At 36.4% G+C, this 26,156-nt stretch overlaps 1 protein-coding gene across 2 annotated transcripts in view; it reads left to right on the forward strand.

The window, feature by feature from the left end:
* SIMC1 (SUMO interacting motifs containing 1) overlaps positions 1 to 26,156 on the forward strand; it is a 95,046-nt gene that overhangs the window by 683 nt on the left and 68,207 nt on the right. Inside the window, exon 2 of one of the 2 annotated variants that reach the window (XM_082379910.1) lies at positions 317 to 2,090. The exons of the other annotated variant lie outside the window; for it this stretch is intronic. The gene's annotated coding sequence lies outside the window, so the exon portion shown is untranslated. The remainder of the gene's footprint in view (positions 1 to 316; positions 2,091 to 26,156) is intronic. 2 annotated transcript variants of the gene reach the window in all.

Below are 26,156 nucleotides of genomic sequence, written 5' to 3' on the forward strand. Positions count from 1 at the left end.
CGGGGACGCGGGAGCGTGTAATTGTTTGGCTTGTGGTGGGTACAGATGTATGCAGGGAGGTAACAGGAGCCCGGGCGGGGAGGGAGGGAAGCTGGGGCCTGGGCCAGATGGTGGCCGCGCTCCAGGGCCTGGCAGCCGAGCGAGGGGCCCGATTTTGGAGTTGTGCAGGAGGGCCGTTTTATTTCGCTTAGGAAACATTTACCAAGCTCTAAAGGAATAGGGAGGGAAACATCTTGCACGATTTCTTTTTCCCTCAGGCTCTTTGTCCTTCTTCCTAAGGTAGTGAATAAAACATCTATGGTCCCTGCCTTTCTAGAATCCTCCACAGATATTTATTGAACCCCTACTATGGGCCTGATGTTCTAAGAGCTGGGGATACGATGGAGAACACAACATTTGCGGCTTCTGTCATAGAAGGTGATATAATCAACAAGTGGCTATTGAGTACTCAAGGGATGGGAGGTGGGCAAGGCTTTCTATCAGGAGACTCCCAGCATCAGACTTCCAACAATCTTCCCAGCCTCCCAAAGCCACACCCCAGAAATAACAGAATTGTCACACTGATGTTATTTGTGAACCCCTTTCTTCCTTTGCAAATACTTCATCAAGACAAATCTAGCTTCTGCTTCTCCAATCCCATTCCCATTGTTTGTAGTCCCTAAGCCTCCACTGTGAGCCACTGCAGGTATAGTGCTAAATCTAGGAGGTCACTGTAGAATAAATGGCATGCAAAACCAATTAACTTATAGTGCTATGTTGCCATGGTTCAAGCAAGAGGGATTCTCAATAAATTTCAGTAAAGAATTTAGATGAGAGGACAGACAAAAGATTTTCAAGGTAAAAGTGACCCAACTTGGGAAGTGAATGGATGTCCCTAGTGCTGTGACAGTGTGGGGGACATACTAGATCCACAATAAATATTTGTTGGATGAAAGAATGGTTGACGGAATGGGAGAGCGAACAGTTCAGACGGATGTTTGACGATGAGAGCGAATACAGTAGGAGCAGGCTTGGGGTGGAGGGAATGCTGCATTCAGTTTGAACTCTGGAGAAAAGTCAGGACTGGAAAGATTTGGTAATCATCTAAACAGAAAGGAGCATCGAAGGTCTAATTGTGACTTAGATAATCAAGGGAAAGAATATAGAAAGAAAAGAGGTGGAAGAAAAAAATACTGCAGAATAACTCCCAACTGCATCTCCTCCTAGTTCCTCCTCTTTCCTATTCCTCCTTCTCTCAATCCCCCTTTAATTTGTCCTTCCTACTAACTTTGTCCTTCGCTCCCAAGTGGTGTCCATCTTCCCTCATCCTGGGTCAGCTTCCTTCTTCAGGTACCCATATGTCATCCTTATCCCAGTCTGTCGCGTGTGTTGTGACCCTTCACACACATACATAGGGGCACTCTCAAACTGCCCCCCTACCCTCCCTTGTGACCACCCAACCATGCATTTTGATTTGGAGCTTTTCGAGTTGAAGAGAAATGAAGGGCAAGTTCCAGAGTAGTACCCAGTGTAAATCTCCAGATACTTCTCCAGATACTTACTCCACCTTTCTAAAAACTCCGAGCTGGTTCTCCTTTTATCTTTCTTGCAAGTTAGATAAGGGTGGTAGGATAACCACACAAAAGATCAGAGGCATTGAGAGACTCGAGCAAGGTTATAAAGCCTAAAGCGCCTTTGTCCAGCTTTTCCTCAAGGCCCTGAGGTCAGAGAAACCTCTGTTTAAATCAGGAACTCCCCCGCCTCGCCCCGCCCCCAACAGCTGTGTGAGCTTTGGCAAGTTCTGTCATCTCTCTCAGCTTTTGCATTTGAGAGCATTAATACCTACCTGGCAGGACCATTAAAAGGTTTTTAATGAAACAATGCAAGGAAAATGCCAGCATAAATGATAGCTTTTGCTACACTTTGTGCTGTTTCTCAAGCTTGGCAAGCAATGGAATAAAAGAAACAAGTTTTGTAATTTTTTTTTTCTTTTTTACAAATATTGACTGAGGGGAAACAACTTGCTTGAATTCAGGAAATCAGAAACCCATCTCCAATGCTGAAGTTGATGTTTCTGAACTTCTGGCTCTTAACCTGGGCTTTAGTCTTCAGTAAGTTGATGAAATGTGTCTGTGTTTTTTTATAATATTTATTGCTTTTTTTCCCCCCCTACTTATAAAAGCAGAATATATTCAGATAATTTTGGTTGGCCTAATTACAAAAAATTGAGAAATGTATATAGAAGAAAATTTAATTGCCCTTAATCTCGCTATCCAAAAATAACCAGTGTTAACATTTTGAAGTATGCCTGCCTAAACTTTTATTTGTAAATACCAGTGTGCACTCATACATAGCCATGTGTCATCCCCATATGTTTTTGCAAAAATGAAGTCTTGCTATACTTCATTGTTTTCAGTTTGCCTTTTCTCTTAATATACTTTTTATCTCTTTCTGCATCAATAAATACACATCACCAATATTTTTAATGTATTTCATTGTACAGATTTATAATTACATTTCTCTTTTCCTATAAATCGATATTATGCTCCCATTTCTAAATTTTGTCTATTATAAACAACTGAGTGAGAAATTTCCTCATAAATAATCTTTGTACCTTTGTTTGTTTGTTTGTTTAGGATAAGTTCCTCTTAGCAGGGGAAAAACATGATCTAATTTACACTTTTAAAAGGTGACTAGCTACTGTGAGAGGAAAAGACTGTAAGGCAAGGTGACCATATAATTTATCATCCAAATGGGGATCCTTTTGCAAATGAAAGGGGTTGCTAAATGGAACTGGTATCAAGCAACAGGTGAAAACTGAAACTGTCCCAAACAAACCAGCTTCACCTTACTATAAGGAGACAAAAGTGGATCAGGGAGATGAGTCTTGGAAGTTGCAGTAGTAGTCCAGACCAGATATAATTATAGCTTTGTAGGTGGTGCAACTGGAAGACTGGAGAGATATGGAAGGCTTTTATAAAGTAAATCCTGATCCTTGGATGTGGTTAATGAGGGAAAGGGAGAAATCAAAAATGATGCCCTGGTTTTGGCCTGAACAACTGGATGCACGTTGGTGTCAGTCATTGAAGTGAGGAAGACTTGGGGAGGAACAGGGTTGGAGGAAAGATTCAAGAGTTCTCTTTTAAAGGTGTTAAATTTAAGATGCCTGTGGGAGAGCCAACTGGAGACGCAAGTTATAAGGTTTGTACTGAGTTTGGAAGCCAGGGGAGAAGTCCTGACTAATTTGGTGTCATTAGCACATAGGTTGTAAAGTCATTGACCTAGAAGAGTTCATCTAGGCTGACAGTCTACAAGAGGAAGAGCATCCAGGATCTAGCCCTAGAGCATGCCACAGTGCCTGGCCCAGGGGAAGGCAAGGGGAGGAGGAGCAGCTAGTGAGGTTGGAGATCAGAGTGTGTGCTCGGCATGTAGCAGAGCTGGGCATCTTGCATATGTTTACTGGAGATCTCTCTCTCTCTCTCCATATGTATGTATATATATATATACATATACACACACATACACACATAGGGTGTGTGTGTGAATTGCCTGTTCTTATCCTATTGGGTTTCTGTTTGTTTGTGTGTTTACTAATTTCTCAGTTTTACTCACATAGTAAAGAATTTTTATAGGTTGGATTGGGTCCTCCAAAAAGATGTGTTGAAGTCCCCATCACCACTACAGAATGTGACCTTATTTGAAAATCGAGTCATTGCAGATGTAATCAGTGAAGATGAGATCATAGAGAGTAGGGTGGACCCTTAGTCCGATATGACTAGTGTCCTTATAAGAAGATGTGAAGACAGAGGAAGAACACCGTGTGACGATGGGAGTTATGCAGCTGCAAATCAAGGAACACCAAGGATTGCTCATGACACCAGAAGCTAAGAGAAGGGCACAGAACAGATTCTCCCCTAGAGCCTTGGAGAGAGCATGGTCCTGCAGACACCTTGATTTTGGACTTCTGAGCCTCCAGAACTGTGAGAGGATGTTGCTTTAAGCCAGCCAGTTTGTAGTAATTTGTACTAGGAAACTACCCCTGTGTTATACATGTTACATTTTTTCCCCACTTTTGATTTCTTTGGTTTTCTTTACAGAAGTTTTAAATTTTTACATAGTCAATTCTGTCACCCTTTTCCTTTATGATTTCTGTCTTTTGTTGTCATACTTAGAAAGACTTTCCTCACTCCTAAGATTATAAATATATTTTTTTTCATTAATCCACCTGGAATTAGTTTCAAAAAAAGAATAGAATGGTAATCTAATATTTTTCTCTCCAGATGGTTAGCTAGTTGTCCCAACATAATTTATTGAATTATCTGTCCTTTTTCCCCAGTGGTTTGAAATATTACCTTTATCAACTAATAACCTTCGTGTCTATTTGTGGACTTTGTATTCTGACTTTGTTACATGCTGTTTTAATAAGAAGCAGAGGAAACTTTTCATTGCTCTTCTTTTTTAGAATTTTTCTGGCTAATTTTGCATATTTATTCTTTCAGATAACTTTAAAATCATTTGGTCAACTTCTAAATAATTTTTACTTTTAAAATTGGGATTGCACTAAATTTAGAAATCTGTAGTTTGTGATGTTTTATTTAATGAAGTTTTACATTTTACATGTGTATTTGTGCATCTTTTTTCTTTATTTTTTTCTTTGTTTTATGTTTAGAAAGATATTTCCTGTCCTGAGATTATTTTCCTATTATTTACTTATTATTGTTCGTTGACTATCTCATTTTTAACATTTAGTTCTTTAATTCATCTGAAATGCTTTATATAGCATGAAGTATGCTTACCATTTTCCATATATGTATTGCCTTATTTCTAAGACAACACTGAATCTAAGACTTGCTGTCAGTTTAAGAACGGCTTTTCAAGAAAAAAGAAACTACCGCATGAAGTGTATATACTATTAGATGCATCCTGATTGCAGATGTATGAGGGAAACATTCTGGATATTAGAATTTATAATATATGATTTTAATCATTTGTCTGGGAATCATTTCTTAAATAATTATTTTTCTCCATTTATCTGAAGCACATTATTTATACCAGATTATTTTAAGCACTTGGATCTATTTCTGGGTTTTCTTTTATGTTTCATTGATTTGTGTATTCTCAATGTCAGAATTTGACTGTCTTATTTTTGTGGTTTGATATTTTTTTTGGTATCTACTCGAGCAAATACCTCTTCTTACTTTTTTTTCCCCCAAAATTTCGTGTCTGTTGTGACCATTTAGTCCTCCAAGTGAATTTTAGAATCATCTTATCAAGGATTGCATTAGATCAGGGTTTCTTTGGGCCAGATGATTCTTTGTTGTGGGAAGCTGTCCCGTGCACTGTGGAATGTTTAGTAGCATCTTTGGTCTCCACCCACTAGATGCCAGCCAGTAGCAGCAGCCCCTTCACTTGTGACTACCAGAAATGTCTCCACGTATTGCTAAATGTCTCCTGTGGGGGGCAAAAGTACCACTGGTTCAGAACTACTACATTAGATTTATAAGTTAATTAAAGGAGATTAATATCTTAATAGTATTGTCTTCCTAATTGGAAACACAGTTTAATTTTACAGGGTTTCCTTCCTGGCAGTAATAAAACTTAAAGACTTTCTTTGTTTGGGTCCTGTGCCTTTCTCATCAAGGAGCTGGTGTTTTGATTCAGAGTGACTGTTTGGTACATAGAGCTGACCATGTTAATCATGGTGAGCATCACATAGTAAGAAAAGCTGATATTTATGCCAGGCACCATGTTAAGTGCTTTGCATGGATTAACTCATGTAATCTTCACTGCAACCCTATGAGGTGTAGGTACTATTATTATCCCTATTTGGTAGATGAGGAAACTGAGGTAGGTTCAACCAGGTGCTAACTGATAGAGCAGATTTACCACCACTAGTGTCAGTCTTGAAAATCCTGGGGTGAACTTGCAAACCTCTCACCATGTTTCCAAAGGAACATCCCCTGGGGATGCTGGAAATAGTTAAGTGGAAAAAAGCAAATTGCAAAGTATAATTCTATTTTTCAAATGTGTGTTTTTATCAGAATAGACTCACCAGTGTTTTTTAATCCAAAAATTATTCTTTAAACTCTATCATGTACTTTAAAAATACTTTTTAAATCACTTTCTCTTTCTCAACCCCTTCTCCCAAAAATTGCAAGTTCCCTGCTGGACACAGCCACATACTTAATGCCTCAAACATAGTAGGTGCTGATTAATTATTTATTCAGGGAGAAACAGAATTCTTATTATTGGTTTTCTAAGGAATCCTTTCCTCCTGAGATAAGTTATGTCAAAATACCCTCTGTGATGGGAGAGCCAGGGGATAAATAATGGCTTCCATCCCAAGCTAATTTTTTATAAAGATTTTTGGAACTAAAACTATGGATATGTTTTAGAGTAGAAGGCAAAATTCACCTACATTTTTAATTTAAAACATCAGATGTCAAACTATTGATAATTTGGATCTTAAATCAAGGTCGGTTCCCATGTAAGCCTGCAGATCACTTGCCCCGTTCCCCCTTAACAGCTTTATTAAGATATAATTCCATACCATACATAAAATTCGCCCATAAAATTCCGAGTAGTTTAACAATCACCACTGTTTTAGATTTTAGAACATTTTCTTCACTCCAGAAGGAAACCCTATCGTCTCCAATGGGTTCTCGGGGTTTTTTTTTAAGGTATACAATTTGTGTCATATAAAAAATAAAATTTCCCCATTTTAAATTATAAAAATTATTTTAAAATTTTAAAGAGGCAAAAAACTCAGGCCATCAGAAAGAATGTACCCCTGTCCATTCCTGCTCTCCAAAGATAACTAATAGTTTTCTCTGTGTATGTACACAAACATACCTAAATGTCTGATTTTTTTCCCAGTGGAGTCATACTAATTTTTTAAACCACTTAATATATTTTAGGCATTTAAAAAAAATACTGGTACCTCATTCAGACTATTGTCCACTTTGTTTACCATGGTATTCCCAGTGCATAACGTGGTTCCTGGCACACAGTGAGTATTCATTCAATAAATATTTTATCAGCTGCATGTTATTCTCATATAAAAACTGCCATAATTTATTTAACCAGCCCCTTATTTTTTATTTATTTATTTATTTATTTTAACATCTTTATTGGAGTATAATTGCTTTACAATGTTATGTTAGTTTCTGCTGTATAACAAAGTGAATCATCTATACATATACATATACCCCCGTATCTCCTCCCTCTTGCGTCTCCCTCCCACCCTCCCTATCACACCCCTCTAGGTGGTCACAAAGCACCGAGCTGATCTCCCTGTGCTATGCGGCTGCTTCCCACTAGCTAGCTATTTTACATTTGGTAATATATATATATATAAGTCCATGCCACTCTGTGACTTTGTCCCAGCTTATCCTTCCCCCTCCCCACGTCCTCAAGTCCATTCTCTACATCTGTGTCTTTATTCCTATCCTGCCCCTAGGTTCTTTAGAACCTTTTTTTTTTTTTTTAGATTCCATATATATGTGTTAGCATACGGTATTTGTTTTTCTCTTTCTGAACCAGTCCCTTATTGATTTTAATTTTTTTGCTATTACAGACTATGATGTGATGAACTCTCTTGCATGGTCATAAGAATATGTTTTTAGGACAAGTTCCTTACAATGGAATTCTGGAGTAAAGAGTAATAAGTATTTATAATTTTAATGTATACCACTGTTGTGGACATAATGTCATTCTTTGTGCGATCCTAGTGTCTGAAACCCAGAACTATGTTTGTAAAACTCCCACCTTTGGAGATACAGTCTATTTCCTCCTAAAAAAAAAAAGCTGAAATGCCAGGTACTCACATGCCCAGGCTCCCTTGCACCTAATGCTTGGACATAGAACCTAGATTATACCAGTCAGAAGTACTTATTCCAAACTTTGAATTGGAAGCTGGTGATGGGAAAAAGCAGGGTAAGGTAGACTCCATTTTGGTGAGACAGCAGCAGCAATGGCAGTTACATGTAGCAGTAGGGTACAGGGTATAGCTGGCCACGGAAGCTGTGGTGTTTGTGCCCACTGGCATATTCAGTTGTGCACTATGGTTTAGAGCATCAGTTTTGGCTGTGTAGACTCCAAACTTGGTTCTCAGGTTCTCCTCTAGATTCTAGGAGCTACCCATTATTCTTAATCAATTCCTGTTGTGCTTAAGTTAGTCAGTTGATTTTTTTTTTTTTTTTTGCTTGCAACTAAGATCACTAGTTGATATATAACCACCAAATTATACTTCAAAAAGGATGTAATATATATTCTTATGTGGACAGTGTTTAAGAATACCTGTTTTCTTATACTTTGGCAAACCTGGATATTATCAGAATTCTTAGATTTGTGCCAAATGTAATGGTCTAACTTTTCAATTGTCTAGAATTTTGCTGAAAGGAAAAACTCTTCTCAAATAATGAGTTAACTCATTTAATACTATTGAATGATCTACCCAATTATGTGTAAAACTACCTGTGTCGTAAACTAAGTTTCCAGATAATTTGGGGCCTATTTTCTACATATTTTAATTACTGTAGCTCTGAAGTTGTCTTGATATTTGGTAGTGCAAAGCCTCCTTATTTGTCTTTTATTTTCCCGTTAAGTTATCCTTGAGCCTTTCCTCTTTCAAAGGAATGTTTGAATCATCTTATTCATTCCTTTAAAAAATACCATTGGAATTTTGTTTGGAATTTATTAAATTTATAGGGTAATTTGGGGATAACCAACACTTATTAAACTTTAAAATTTTTGTTATAAAAGATATATGAATAGAGTATCTGAATAGACCTATATCTATTAAAGAAATTGAATCAATAATTAATAACCTTCAAAATCAGAAAACACCAGGCCCAGATGGGTTCACTGGTATATTCCACTAAACATTTCTAAACATTTAAGAACATTATACCAGTTCTCTACAGAAGATAGAAGCTTCTGTAGGGGATAGGGGAATACTTCCTAACTCATTCTCTGAGGCCAGCATTACCCTAATACCCTAAAACCAGACAAAGACATTACAAGAAAAGAAAACTACAGACTAGTAGCTCTCATTGAACATAGATGCAAAAACCCTTAACAAAATATTAGCAATTGAATCCAACAATGTATGAAAAGAATTATACACCACGACCAAGAGGAATTTATTCCAGGTATGCAAATCTGGCTCAACATTTGAAAACCAACAATAAGAAAACAAACAACCTGATTAAAAAATGGGCAAAGGACATGAACAGACACGTCATCAAAGAAGGTATACAGATGGCAAATAAGTGTATGAAAAGATGTTCAACATCGTATGCCATTAGAGAATTGCAAATTAAAATAACAATGAAATATTACTGCATTTGGATTTTAGACTACCCAATACAAAACACTGACAACACCAAATGCTGGTGAGGATGTGGAATAATGGAATTCTCACTCATTACTGGTGGGAATGCAAAATGCTACAGCAAATCTGGAAGACAGTTTGGCAGTTTTTTACAAAACTAAATGTGTTCTTACCATAAAAACCAGCAATTGTGCTCCTTGGCAATTGTGCTCCTTGGTATTTACTCAAATGAATTGTAACTTATGTCCACACAGAAAACCGAATACAGATGTTTATATCAGCTTCATTCATAATTGCCAAAACTTGGAAGCAACTAAGATGTCCTTCAATAAGTGAATGGATAAGTAAACTGTGGTACATCCAGACAGTGGAATATTATTCAGCACTAAAAAGAAAGAAGCTATCAATCAAGCCATGAAAATACTTGGAGGAAACTTCAATGGCTTTTTTCACTTAGTAATACGTAATCTGAAAAGACTACATACTGTATGATTCCAACAATACGACATTCTGGAAAAGTGAAAACTGTGGAGACAGTGAAGATTACTGGTTGCCAGGGGTTAATGGAGAGGGAGAACTGAATAAGCAAAGCACAGGATTTTTCAGGCAGTGAAACTATTCTGTATGATACTACAATGGTAGATACATGTCATTATACATTTGTCAAAACCCATAAAATGTACAGCACCAAGAGTAAACCCTTATGTAAACTATGGGCTTTGGGTGTTGATAATGTGTCAGTGTAGGTTCATCAGTTGTAACTAATATACCACCATGATGCTGATATTGGGGGAGGTTGTGCATATGTGGGGAGAGGGGATGTATGGGAACACTCTGTACTTTCTGATCAATTTTTCTGTGAACCTAAAACCACTCTAAAAAGTAAAGTTTATTAATTAAAAAAAAAAAAAAACTTACATGTACCAGTCCAAAAAATTCAAATACTAGAGAATGGTATACAATGAAAATTAGGGTAGTGTTAGTCCCCAGCTCATTATTTTCCAGAGTTTTCCTGTGTTTTGTCACATTTCTCTTTTTTTTTAAGTTATTTATTTTAAATTTTAGCTTTATTGATGTATAATTGACAAAATTGTAAGATTTTTAAAGTGTATGTCATGGTGATTTGGTATGCGTATGCATTGTGAAAGGATTCCTCCCATCTAGTTAATTAACAAAGTTTTTAATTTTTAATCAAAGTTTCACACATTATCAATGAACTTTAGTGTCATGTCACATTTTCTAAAAATCCTCATCATTTTTTTATTGAGGTATAATTGACATATACCATTATATTAGTTTCAGGTGTACAACATAATGATTCAGTATTTGTATACACTGCAAAATGACCTCCATATTAAATCTAGTTACCATCATTCACCATACAGAGTTACAAAGAAAATTTTTTTCTCGTGATGAGAATTTTTTTAAGATTTACTCTCTTGGCAACTTTCAAATATGCACTGCAATATTATTGATATTATAATACATTATAATTATAATATAATTATTAATATTATATAACATATAATAATACATTATAAAATATTATTGATATAATTACTATGCTAAACATTACATCCCCATAACTTATTTTATAAGTGGAAGTTTATACCTCTTGACCCTGTTCACCCATTTTTGCCCACCCTCACCCTCCTGGCAAACACCATTCTGTTCTCTGTACCTGTGAATTTCGTATCGTGTGTTTGTTTTTCTTTTTAGATTCCATGTATAAGTGAAATCATATGGTATTTGTCTTTCTCTGTCTGACTTATTTCACTTAACGTGATACCCTCTAGGTCCATCCATGTTGTCACAAATGGCAAAATTTCATACTTTTTTATGGCTGAGTAGTGTTCTATTGTATATATATATGTATTTATATATATACTGTACACACGCACACACACACACACTACATATTTATCTGGTCATCCATCAATGGACACTTAGGTTGTTTCCATTTCTTGGCTATTGCAACTAATGCTGCAGTGAACATAGTGGTGCATATATCTTTTCAAATTAGTGTTTTCATTTTCTTCAGATAAATACCCAGAATTAGAATTGCTGGATGGATCACATGTTAGTTCTATTTTTAATTTTGGGGAGAACTTCCATACTGTTTTCCATAGCAGCTGTACCAATTTACATTCCCACTAACAGTGCACAAGGGTGCCCTTTTCTCCACATCCTTGCCAACCCTTGTTATCTCCTGTCTTTTTGATAAGAGCCACTGTAACAGGCATGAGGTAATAGTTCATTGTGGTTTTGATTTGCATTTCCCTGATTATTAGTGATGTTGAGCATCTTTTCATGTGTCTGTTGGCCATCTATATGTCTTCTTTGGGAAAATGTCTATTTAGGTCCTCTGTTGATTTCTTAATCAGATATTTGGTTTTTTGTTATTGAGTTGTATGAGTTCTTTATATATTTTGGATATTACTCTTTTATCAGATGCATGATTTGCAAATATTTTCTCTCACTCAGTAGGTTGCCTTTTCATTTTGCTGGTGGTTTCCTTTGCTGTGCAGAAGCTTTTTAGTTTGATGTAGTCCCACTTGTTTATTTTTGCTTTTGTTGCCTTTGCTTTTGGAATCAGATACAAAAATAATCACCAAGACCAATGTCAAGGAGCTTACCACCTATGTTTTCTTCTAGGAGTTCTGTGGTTTCGAGTCTTACATTCAGGTCTCTAATCCGTTTTGAGTTAATTTCTGTGTATGGTGTAAGATAGTATCAATAGTCTAGTTTCATTCTTTTGCTTGTGGCTGTCTAGTTTTCCTAGCACCATTTATTAAAGAGACTGTCCCTTCCCCATTGTATAGTCTTACCTCCTTTCATAAATTAATTGACCATATGTGTGTGGGTTTGTTTCTGGGATCTCTGTTTTTTTAATTGATCCATGTGTCTGTTTTTATGCCAAAATCATACTGAGTTTGAAATCAGGGAGTGCAATGCCTTCAGCTTTGTTCTTCTTTCTTAAGACTGCTTTGGCTGTCTGGGGTCTTTTGTGGTTCCATACAAATTTTAGGATTCTTTGTTCTGTTTCTGTGAAATGTGCCATCGGGATTTTGATGGGGATTGCATTGAATCTGTAGATTGCTTTGGGTAATATGGGCATTTTAACAATATTAATTGTTCCAAACCATGAGCATGAAACATCTTTCCATTCATTTGTGTTTTCTTCAGTTTCTTTCATCAGTGTCTTATAGTTTTCAGTGTATAGGTCTTTTACCTCCTTGGTTAAATTTATTCGTAGGTATTTTATTCTTTTTGATACAATTGTAAATGGGATTGTTTTCTTAATTTCTTTTTTGATAGTTCATTGTTAGTGTGTAGAAATACAACAGATTTTTGTATATTTATTTTGTACTCTGCAACTTTACTGAATTTATTAGTTCTTACAGTTTTTTGGTGGAGTTATCACACTTTATATAATATATTGTCCACAAATACTGCCATTTATTTCTGCATCTTGCCTAATTGCTCTGGCTAGGACTTCCAATACTATGTGGAATAAAAGTGACAAGAGTGAACATCCTTGTCTTATTCCTGATCTTAGAGGAAAAGCTTTCAGCTTTTCACCATTGAGTATGATGTTAGCTGTGGCCTTATCATATATGGCCTTTACTATGTTGAGGTATGTTTCCATCTCTACCCACTTTATTGAGAGTTTTTGTCATAAATGGATGCTGAATTTTGTCAAATGCTTTTTCTGCAACTATCGATATAATCATATGATTTTTATCCTTTGTTAATGTGGTATATCATGTTAATTGAATTGTGGATGGTGAACCATCCTTGCATTCCTAGACTAAATCCCACTTGATCATGGTGTATGATCCTTTTAATGTATCATTGGATTCGGTTTGCTAGAATTTCTGCATCTATGTTCATCAGTGATATTGGCCTGAAATTTTCTTTTTTTGTGGTATTCTTGTCTGGTTTTGGTATCAAGGCCATTCTCACCTTGTAAAATGAGTTTGGAAGAATTCCTTCCTCTTCCGTTTTTTGGAAGAGTTTGAGAAGGATAGGTATTAAATCTTATTTAAATATTTGGTAGAATTCACCAAAGAAGCCATAGCCCTGGACTTTTGTTTGGGGTGAGGGGCAGTTTTTGACTACTGATTCAATCTCATTATTAGTAATCTGTCAATTCAGATTTTTTATTTTTTCATGATTCAGTCTTGGAAGATTGTATGTTTCTAGGAGTTTATCCATTTCTTCTAGGTTGTCCAATTTTTTAGCATATAATTGCTCTTAGTAGTCTTTTATGATCCTGTGTATTTCTGTGATATCAGTTGTAACTTCTCTTTCATTTCTGATTTTATTTATTTGAGCCCTTTCTATTTTTTTCTTGGTGAGTCTAGCTAAAGGTTTGTCAATTTTGTTTATCTTTTCGAAGAATCAACTCTTAGTTTCATTGATCTTTTCTGTTGTCTTTTTAGTCATTATTTCATTTCTATCTACTCTGATCTTTATTTCCTTCCTTCTCCTAACTTTAGGATTCATTTCTTCTTTTTCTATTTCCTTTAGGTGTAAAATTAAATTGTGTCTTTGAGATTTTTCTTGTTTCTTGAGGTAGGCCTGTATCACTATCAACTTCCTTCTTAAAACTTCTTTTGCTGCATCCCGTAGATTTTGGTAAGTTGTATTTCCATTTTCATTTGTCTCAAGGTATTTTTTTATTTATCTTTTGATTTCTTTGTTTACCCATTGGCTGTTCAGTAGCATGTTGTTTAATCTCCATGTATTTGTGATTTTTCCAGTTTTCTTCTTGTAATTAATTTTTTATTTCATACCATTGTTGTTGGAAAAGATGCTTGATGTGATTTCAGTCTTCTTAAATTTATTGAGACTTTATTTTGTTAAATATGGTCTATCCTGGAGAATGTCCCATATGCATATGAGAAGAATGTATATTCTGTTGCTTTTGGCTGGAATGTTCTGTTTATATCTTTTAAGTTAATCTGGTCTAGTGTGTCTATTAAGGCCAATGTTTCCATATTGATTTTCTGTCTGAATGATTTATCCATTGATGTAAGTGGGGTATTAAAGTATATCACAATTTTTTTCATTGCTGTCAGTTTCTCCCATTACATCTGTTAATGTTTGCTTTATATATTTAGGCGCTCCTATGTTGGGTACATAAATATTTACAAATGTTATATTCTCTGGTTGGATTGACCACTTTATCATTATGTAATGCCCTTCTTTGTCTTTGTTTTAAAGTTTATTTCGTCTGATATAAGTACAGTTACCCCAGCTTTCTTTTGGTTTCCATTTGCATGGAACATCTTTTTTCCATCCCTTCAATTTTAGTCAGTATGTGCCCTTACATCTGAAGTAAGTCTTATAGGCAACATATAGATGGGTCTTGTTGTTTTTTTTTTTTTTTTAATCCACTCAGCCACTCTATATCTTTTTTTTTAAATTAATTTATTTATTTTTGACTGTGTTTGGTCTTTGTTTCTGCACGAGGGCTCTCCCCAGCTGCGGCAAGCGGGGGCCACTCCTCATCGCGGTGCGCGGGCCTCTCACCATCGCAGCCTCTCCCGTTGCGGAGCACAGGCTCCAGACGCACAGGCTCAGCAGTTGTGGCTCACGGGCCCAGTTGCTCCGCGGCATGTGGGATCCTCCCAGACCAGGGCTCGAACCCCTGTCCCCCGCATTGGCAGGCAGACTCCCAACCACTGCTCCACCAGGGAAGCCCCTCTATATCTTTTGATTGGAGAATTTAGCCCATTTACATTTAATTATTGATAGGTATGTACTTATTACCATTTTGTTAATTGTTTTCTGGCAGTTTTGTAGTTCTTCTCTGTTCTTTCTTTTGCTCTCTTCCCCTGTTGTCTGATGACTTTCTTTAGTGTTATGCTTAGATTCCTTTCATATTATCTTTTGTGTATATACTAAGTTTTTGCTTTGTGGTTACCATGAGGGTCATATATAACAGACTATATATATGACAATCTAAGTTTTCTTAATATAGGCCTTGAAATTTCCCAGTAAGTTTATTCCAGGGACTTTTAAATTTTTATTCAAATATGTTTATTGGGGGATAATTCTCCAACTCTCTGGATACCAACTGGGTGTCCCACAATTTCATTCAATTCTGACACTACCTGGAGTCATCACAGAACCCACAGGTTAAGGGCTCAGTTCTACAAGACTGCCCCCCTCTTCAGATGCCAATTGCATGTAGTGCAAGTTACCTTCACTTCTTTCCAACTTGTCTACAAATCAGGGATTCCCACCACCCCCTTCTAAGGTTTGATAATTTGCTATAATGGCTCACAGAACTCAGGGAAACACTTTACTTACTGTTACCAGTTTATTATAAAGGATGTAAATGAACAGCCAGATGAAGAAGTACAGAGGGCAAAGTTCAGAAGCGTCTCAAGTGCAGGAGCTTCTGTCCCCATGCAGTTTAGGGTACACCACCCTCCTCGCACATGGATGTGTTCACCAACTCAGAAGCTCTCCAAACCCTGTTGTTTGGGATTTTTATGGAGGCTCCATGACAGTGGGTGTGACTGATTAAATCACTAGCCATTGGTGATTACCTCAATCTTGAGTTCCTCTCCCCTCCCCAGACACTGAGGAAGTGGGACTGAAAATTCTAACCCTCTAATCACATGGTTAGTTCCTCTAGCAACTAGCCCCAATCCTGAAATACCTAGGGGCTTTCAGCCATCAGTCATGTCATTAACAAACTCAGATATGGTTGAAAGGGGCTTATTATGAATAACGAAGATGCTCCTCTTTTGTCACTAAGGAAACTACAAGGGTTTTAGGAACTCTGTATCAGGAACCAGAGACAAAAGCCAAATATATATTTCTTATTAGATCCCAATATCACAGAATCATATTGCATGTTATTCTCTTTTGCCTTTCTTTTTTCCTCAATCTTATGTTTATACAACTAAGCAGTGTTATTGCATGTGGCTTTAATTAGCCATTTTCATCTTTATATGGTATTCCCAAACCAGTCACTGCCAACAACCTTCTAATTTGTGACTTGTCTTACAACTTTCTGGTGTTTTGATAAACAGAAGTAATGTTCTCAGTGCATCTCATCAGGAGGAACATTAGGTAGTTTGTTTCATTATTGGTGATGCTAACATTGATCACTTCACTGACGTAGAATCAGCCAGATTTCTCTACTTTAAAGGTGCTATCTTTCTCTCGATTAGTAAGAAATTTGTAGGGTGACACTCTGAGACTATTAAGTGTTCTAATCCTCATGAAATTGCTATACTTTAGTTTTAGCATACATTGATGTTTCTTGCCTAAATCAATTCTTACCATGATGGTTGTAAAATAGTGATTATATTTCCTGATTGCATTATATTTCCTAATTATACTAGTTGGCATTCTACTATAAAGAAGAATATTTCCTTCTCTTTCCCATCACCCTGTCTACCTATCATTAGTATGAATTAATAGATTTCTATTTTATTCAGTTGGTTAAATAATTTCTACTACTCTTTATTTGTTTTTATTGAGATAATTATAGATTCACAAACAGTTGTAAAAAATAATACAGGGAGATCCCTTGTACACTTTGCCTAGTTTTCTTCAATGGTAGCAGTTTGCAAAATTATAGTGTAATATCACATCCTGGATATTGATACAATTTGCTTATATTATTGAGATTTCCCCAGTTTTACTTATATTCATTTGTGTGTTTGTGTGTATTAAGTTCTATAGATTTATAACCTTTGTAGGTTCTTGTATTTACTACCACAATCAAGATATTAAACCAACCCAATACCACAAGGATCCCTCATATTGCCCTTCTATAACCCCATTCACCTTCCCCCCCACCCCCACCATCACCCCACTCACCTCCCTAAACCCTGGCAACCACTAATCTGACCTTCATTTAAAATTTATCCTTTCAAAATGTTATTCAAATAGGATAATGTAGTATGTAACTATTGGGGATTAGCTTTTTCACTCATCATGATTCTCGGAAGATTCATCCAAGTTATTATGTGTATCAATAGTTCATTCCTTTTTGTAGAATAGTATTCCACTGTATGTATATGCCAGTCTGTGTAACCAGGCATCTGTTGAAGGACATTGGGGATAATTGCAGTTTTTAGCTGTTACAAGTAAAGCTGCTATGAACATGCATGTACATGTTTTTATATGAAGAATTTTTCAGTTTTTTAGTATAAATGTCCAAGAGTGTGATTGCTGGTACTATGGTAATTGTTTGTTTCATTTTTTTAAAAAACAGTTCCACTGGCAATGTATGAGTGATCCAGTTTCTCTGCATCCTCACCAGGATTTGGTGTTTTCACTATTTTTATTTTAGTCATTCTGTTATATAGTGACATCTCATTGAGATTTTAATTTGAATTTCCCTAATGGCTAATGATGTTGAATATCTTTCCATGTGCTTATTTGCCATCTGTCTATCTTCTTCAGTGAAATGTCTGTTCATATCTAACCCATTTTCTACTTGAATTTTTTTTTTTAACTGTTGAGTTGTGAGAGTTCTTTATATATTCTAGTTACGATTTCTTTGTTGGGTCTGTGATTTGCAGATATTTTCTCCCAGTCTATAACATGTCTTTTCATCCTCTTCACACAGGCTTTCACAGAGCAGATGTTTTAAATTTTGATTAGGTCTTATTTACTCATTTTTTTCTTTTATAAGTAGTGTTTTTGGTGCTGTCTAAAAACTCTTTGCCTGGCCCTAGAGCCCAAAGATTTTCTCTTATTTTTTTCTAAAAGTTTTATAGTTTTACATTTTATATTTAACTCTATAATCTGTTTTGAGTTAATTTTGATATAAGGTCTGAGATTTAGGTTGAGGTCCATATTTTTGCCTATGGATGTCCAATTGCTGCAGCATCATTTGTTTAACTACTATTTATTTGATGTTCAAATTGACCCAGTGTTAGCCAGTGGTAACCCCTTTATGCTGGCTTCTCTGCAAGAGTAATTTTGAATAGGCACTATTCTTGTCTTATTGGCCTACTTTGGAACCAAATCCCCAAGTAAGATGTGCCTATACTGTACTTACTGTCTTGGGGATGAGTTGATTTTGAGTTGCATGAGATTTCACGAACTCTGGTGTGTAAAGGGAGGGTCTTCTGCTCTATAATCCTTTGGACTCTGATGGTCTAATGCAACTTTTAAATTTCCCAAGGTTCCAAAGTTTGGTCCTACTTATTTGAAAACTAAAAAGTTTCTTTCTTAGCATGAGAGAGCAGAGCCACTCTTCTCCTTATTCTTAGTTAGTATATCATTAGGCCAAGACCTGGATTAAAACTTTAAAAAGATAGTTGGCACTCCACCCAGTAACATCTGTTCTATCACACATGGGACATTCACCAAGATAGATGACATCTTGAGTCATTAAACAAACCTTATAGATGTTTTAAAAATTGAAATCATAAAAATTATGCCCTCTGACCATAATGGAATCAAACTAGAAATCAATAACACAAAGATAACAGGAAAATACCCAAACACTTGGAAATTAACACATGTCTAAATAATGTATGGGTCAAAGAAGAAATCTTAAAGGAAAATTTTTAATGTATTATACTGATTTAAAATGAAAATACAACATATCAAAATCTTTGGGACACAGCTAAAGCAGTGCTTAGAGGGAAATATATTGCACTTAGTGCTTATATATAAGAAAGGCCTCAAATCAGTCATGTAAGCTCATACCTCAAGAAACTGAACAAAGAAATACATACAAAATAACTCCAAACAAACAGAAGGAAGGAAATAATAAATATTAGAGTGGAAATCAATGACATCAATAACAGAAAGACAATATAGAAAATCAAACTAAAAGATTTCTTTTGAAAAGATCAGTAACATTGATAAACCTCTAGCAAGAATGATAAATTAAAAATGAGAGATGAAACAAACTACCAGTACCAGGAATGAAAAAAGGAATATCCCTACAGACCCCACAGATATTAAAAGGATAATAAGATACTACTCCAAACAACTGTAGTCATATAAATTTAAAACTTTGGTTAACATGGACGTATTCCCCTCCAAAATCACAAACTCACCCAAGGCTAAATAGATAATTGAATAGTCCCATAACTGTTGTGGAAATTGAATTAGTAATTTTAAATTTTCCAAAAAGAAATCTCCTGACCCAAAATTGTCACTAGCAAATTCTACCAAACATTTACAGAGGAAATAGCACCAATTCTACACAACTTTCAGAAAACAGAAGAAAAACCAACACTACCCACCTCATTTTATAAGGTGAGCATTACCTTGATATCAAAACCAAAGACAGTACAAAAAAAGAAAAAGAAAGAAAACTATAGACCAATATTCCTTGTGAATTTAGATATAAAAATCCTCAGCAAGATATTAGCAAATCAAACCCAGCAATGTATGAAAAGAATAATATACCACAACTAAGTGGGATTTATTCTGGGAATTCCAGGCTGGCTCAGTATTTTAAAACCAATTAATGTAATCTATTAACAGTCTTAAGAAGAAAAGCCACATGATCATATCAGTTGATGCAGAAAACACATTTGACCAAATTCAATGCCTATTCATCATACAAACTCTCAGCACACTAGGAATAGAAGGGAATTTCCCCGAGCCCAATAAAGAACATCTACAAAAACCAAAACAAAACACTAGAACTAACATCATACTTAATGATGAAAGACTGAATGCTTTCTGGAATAAGGCAAGGATGTCTGCTCTTTACACCCCTATTCAATATGGTACTGGAAGTCTTAGCTGGTAAAATAAGGCAAGAAATGGAAATAAAAGGCATACGGATTGTAAAGGAAGAAATAAAAGCATAACTTTTTCCAGATAATATGATTGTCTACATGGAAAATCCTAAGGAATCTACAAGAAAGAACATAAGAGGAGGGGAGGAAGGAAGGAAGAGAAACCCTCCTAGGACAAATAAGTGAGGTTATAAGTTAGCAAGGTCACTGTATACAAGGTCAACACAAATTAATCATATTTCTATATGCTAGCAGTAAACATTTGGAAACCTAAATTGAAAACACAATATCATTTACAATCACATCCACAAAAATGAGATACTTAGATATAAATTTAACAAAATATATATAGGATCCATATGCTGAAAACTACAAACTGCTTCTGAAAGAAAGAAGACCTGAATGAGTGAAAATATATACTGTGTTCATGGACTGGAAGACTCAACATACTAAAGATGTCATTTCTCTCAAATTGATGTACAGATTTAACTTAATTCCTACCAAAATCTCAACATGGTTCTTTATAAACATAGATAAGCTTGTCCTAAAATTTATGTGGAAAGGCAAAGGAAGTAAATTAGCCAGAACAATTTTGAAAAAGAAGACTATAGTTGGAGGAATCAAACTATCAGATTTTAATATTTACAATTTAGCTACAGTTATCTCAAGAGTGTGGTATTGACACATCGATCAATGGAATAGAAGAGAGTCCTGAGATAGACCCACACAAGTACAGCAAACTGATTTTTTTATGAAGATGCAGAAGCAATTCAATGGAGGAAGGATAGTATTTTCGACAAATGATGCTGGAACAATTGACATTCAAAAGCAAAAAACACAAAAAAAGGAAAAGAACCTTGATATAAATATCATACCTTATACCAAAATTAACTCAAAATGGATCATAGATTTAAAATGTAAAGCTGTAAAGCTTATAGAAGAAAATATAAGTGAAAATTGCTGAGAACTGAGGTTAGATAGAGTCCTTAGATATGACACGAAAGGCACAATCCAAAAAAGAAAAAAAGATAAATTGGGCTTCATCAAAATAAAAAATTTGGAGGAACTCTGGTCTCAAGGGCTGGGTGCAAGTCCTCTATATGCATCACCCTATGAGCAAGTGAAACTAGACTAAGGACAAGGAAAAGAAAAAGGGCCAAATATTTGCTTTCTCATGACCCTACCACCGGTAAACTGTAACTTCTTTGTTTTAATGGATTGTATCTCTTTTCAACTGTAAGCATTTAGAATAATGATTAGTGCATAATTATCCTCAAAGAGTGATTGAATGAATCAATGACTTTGATTTCCATTTTGTCCATCTAGGTTACTATTTCTACTTTATTTATATTTATCTTTTTTTTTAATTTTTATTTATTTATTTATTTATGGCTGTGTTGGGTCTTCATTTCTGTGCAAGGGCTTTCTCCGGTTGCGGCAAGCGGGGCCACTCTTCATCGCAGTGCGCGGGCCTCTCACTATCACGGCCTCTCTTGTTGTGGAGCACGGGCTCCAGACGCGCAGGCTCAGTAACTGTGGCTCACGGGCCTAGTTGCTCCACAGCATGTGGCATTCTCCCAGACCAGGGCTCAAACCCATGTCCCCTGCATTGGCAGGCAGGTTCTCAACCACTGTGCCACCAGGGAAGCCCTATCTTTATTTTTTTACTCTATTTCTAATCCACTTTCTTGGATTAGATGTGAAGATCTCAAAACTTGTTAATATAAAAACTCCTTGGAATAGAGAAAAGATGGCAGAATAGAAGGACTTGAGCTCACCTCCTCTCACAAAAACACCAAAATCACAACAAACTGCTGAACAACCATCGACAAAAACGACTGGAACTGCCAAAAAAGATATTCCACATCCAAAGACAAAGAAGAAGCCACAGTGAGACAGTAGGAGGGGTGCTTTCACAATGCAATCATATCCTACCAGATGGGTGAACCAAAAACTGGAAAATAATTATATCACAGAGGTTCTCCCACAGGAGTGAGAGTTCTGAGCCCCATGTCAGACTCCCCAGCCTGGGGGTCTGGCATTGGGAGGAAAGGTCCCCAGAACATTTAGCTTTGAAGGCCAGCAGGGCTTGAGTGCAGGAGCTTCACAGGACCGGGGAAAACAGAGACTCCACTCTTGGAGGGCACACACAAGGATTCACATGCACTGGGACCCAGGGCAAAGCAGTGACACCATAGGACCCTGGGCCAGAGCTACCTATGGACCTTGTAGGGTGTCCTGGGAAAGTGAGAGTCAGCTGTGGCTCACTGCAGGGGCAAGGACACTGGTGGCAGAGACGCCAGGGATATTCGTTGGTGTGAGCTCTCCTGGAGGTCACCATTCTGGAACCAAAACCTGGCCTGACCCGTCAGCCTGCAGGCTCCAGTGCTGGGACACCTCAGGCCTAACTACCAACAGGGTGGAAACAGCCCCACCCATCAGCAGACAGGCTGCCTAAAGTCTTCCTGAGCCCACAACCACCTATAAACACACCCCTTGACATGGCCCTTCCCACCAGTAGGACAAGACCCAACTCCACCCACCAGGGGGCTGGCACCAGTCCCTCCCACCAGGAAGCCTGCACAAGCCCCTAGGCCAAACTCACCCACCAGGGGGCAGACAACAGAAGCAAGAACTACAATTCTGCAGCCTGAGAAATGGAGACAACAAACACAGAAAGCTAGAGAAAATGAGACCGCAGAGGAATATGTTCCAGATGAAGGAACAAGATAAAACCCCAGAAGAACAACTAAGTGAAGTGGAGGTAGGCAACCTACCTGAAAAAGAATTCAAAGTAATAATAGTAAAGATGATCCAATATCTCAAAAAAGAATGGAGGCACAGACCGAGAGGATACAAGAAATGTTTAATAAAGAGCTAGAAGCTTTAAAGAGCAAACAGAGATGAACGATACAATAACTGAAATGAAAAATACACTAGAAGGAATCAATAGCGGGATAAATGAGGCAGAAGAACGAATAAGCATGCTGGAAGACAGATTGGTGGAAACACTGCTGCAGAACAGAATAAAGAAAAAAGAATGAAAAGAAATGAGGACAGTCTAATAGACTGCTGGGACAACATTAAATGCACCAACATTTGCATTATAAGGGTCTCACAAGTAGAAGAGAGACAGAAAGGGCCTGAGAAAATATTTGAAGCAATAATAGCTGAAAAACTTCCCTAACATGGGAAACGAAATGCTCACTCAAGTTTAGGAAGTGCAGAGTCCCATACAGGATAAACCCAAGGAGGAACACATCAAGACACACATTAATCAAATCGACAAAAATTAAAGACAAAGAAAAAGTATTAAAAGCAACAAAGGAAAAGCAACAAATAACATACAAGGGAATCCCCATAAGGTTATCAGCTGATTTTTCAAGAGAAACTCTACAGGCCAGATATATTTACAGTGATGAAAGGGGAAAACCTACAACCAAGAATACTGTATCCAGCAAGGCTTTCATTCAGATTCAACAGACAAATCAAATGCTTTACAGACAAGCAAAAGCTACGAGAGTTCAGCACCACCAAACCAGCCTTACAACAAATGCTAAAGGAAATTCTCTAGGTGGAAAAGTAAACCCCACAACTAGAAACATGAAAATTATGAATGGAAAAGCTCACCAGTAATACAGTAAAGGTAGGAAATCATCCACACACAAATGTGATATCAAAACCAGCAATTGTAAGAAGAGGAGAGTACAAACACAGGATATTAGAAATACATTTGAAATTAAGAGACCAGCAACTTAAAACAATCTTGTATATATATAGACTGCTATATCAAAACTTCTGGTAACCACAAGCCAAAAATCCACAATAGATACACACACAAAAACCACAATACTAAAGATAGTCATCAAATCACAAGAGAAGAGAACAAAGGAGGAAAGGAAGAAAAAAATACCGACAGCAAATCCAAAACAATTAACAAAATGGCATTAAGAACATACATATCAATAATTACCTTAAATGTAAATGGATTAAATGCTGCAACCAAAAGACAAAGACTGGCTGAATGGATACAAAAATCAGACCCATATATATGCTGCCTACAAGAGACCCATTTCAGATCTAGGGACACATACAGATTGAAAGTGAGGAGAAGGAAAATGTATTCCATGCAAATGGAAATCAAAAGAAAGCTGGAGAAGCAGTACTCATATCAGACAAAATAGACTTTAAAATAAAGACTCTTACAAGAGACAAAGAAGAACACAACATAATGATCAAGTGACTGATCCAAGAAGATGTTATAACAATTGTAAATAAGAAGATATCACAATTGTGCTCACAATATATGAGCAACGCAATGTATAAGGCAAATACTAACAGCCATAAAGGGAGAAATCAACAGTAACACAGTAATAGTGGGGGACTTTAACACCCCATTTTCATCAATGGACAGGTCATCCAGATGGAAAATCAATAAGTAAACACAGGCCTTAAATGACACGTTAGACCAGATGTACTTAATTCATATTTATAGAACATTCCATCTGAAAACAGCAAAATACACATTCTCCTCAAGTGCACATGAAACATTCTCCAAGATCGATCACATGCTGGGCCACAAAGCATGCCTTGGTAAATCTAACAAACTTGAAATCACATCGAGCATCTTCTCTGACCACAACACCGTGAGATTAGAAATCAACTACAAGGGGGAAAAAAGCTGTAAAAAACACAAACACAAAACTATAAAAAACTAAACAGTATGTTACTAAACAACCAATGGATCACTGAAGAAATCAAAACATACCTAGAGACGAAAGCGAAAACACAATGATCCAAAACCTATGGGACGCAGAAAATCAGTTCTAAGAGGGAAGTTTATAGCAATACAATCTTACCTCAGGAAACAAGACAAATCTAAAATAAACAACCTAACCTTACACTTAAAGCAACTAGAGAAAGGAGAACAAACAAAACCCAAAGTTAGCAGAAGGAAAGAAATGACAAAGATCAGAATAGAAATAAATGAGAGATGAAGAAAACAATAGAAAAGATTAATGAAACTAAAAGCTGGTTCTTTGTAAAAATGAACAAAATTGATAAACCTTTAGCCAGACTCATCAAGAAAAAAAAGGAGAGGGCTCAAATCAGTGAAATTAGAGATGAAAAAGGAAAAGTTACAGCTGACACCACAGAAATGCAAAGGATCATAAGAGACTGGTACAAACAACTGTATGCCAATAAAATGGACAACCTAGAAGAAATGGACAAATTCTTAGAAAGGTATAATCTTCCAGGACTGAACCAGAAAGAAATGAAAATATGAAGAGACCAATCACAAGTACTGAAATTGAAACTATGATTTTAAAACTTCCAACAAACAAAAGTCCAGGGCCAGATGGCTTCACAGGCAAATTTTGTCAAACATTTAGAGAGGAGTTAACACCTATTCTTCTGAAAGTATTCCAAAAAATTGCAGAGGAAGGAACACTCCCAAACTCATTCTATGAGGCCACCATCACCTTGCTACCAAAACCAGACAAAGATACCACAAAAAAGAAAATTACAGGCCAATGTCACTGATGAACATAGATGCAAAAATCCTCACCAAAATACTAGCAAACAGAATCCAACAGCACATTAAAAGGATCATACACCACGATCAACTGGGGTTTATCCCAGGAATGCAAGGATTCTTCAATATATGCAAATCAATCAATGTGATAAACCATATTAACAAATTGAAGGAGAAAAACCATATGACCATCTTAATTGATGCAGAAAAATCTTTTGACCGAATTCAACACCCATTTATGATAAAAACTCTCCAGAAAGTAGGCATAGAGGGAACCTACCTCAACATAATAAAGGCCATATATGACAAACCCACAGCCAATGTCATTCTCAATGGTGAAAAACTGAAACCATTTCCTCTAAGATCAGGAACAAGACAAGGTTGCCCACTCTAACCACTATTATTCAACATAGTTTTGGAAGTTTTAGCCACAGCAATCAGAAAAGAAAAAGAAATAAAAGGTATCCAAATCAGAAAAGAAGAAGTAAAAGTGTCACTGTTTGCAGGTGACATGATACTATACATAGAGAATCCTAAAGATGCTACCACAAAACTACTAGAGCTA

This window comes from Balaenoptera borealis, assembly GCF_965194805.1.
Source record: "Balaenoptera borealis genome assembly, chromosome: 2".
In the NCBI taxonomy this organism is placed as follows: Eukaryota; Metazoa; Chordata; class Mammalia; order Artiodactyla; family Balaenopteridae; genus Balaenoptera; species Balaenoptera borealis.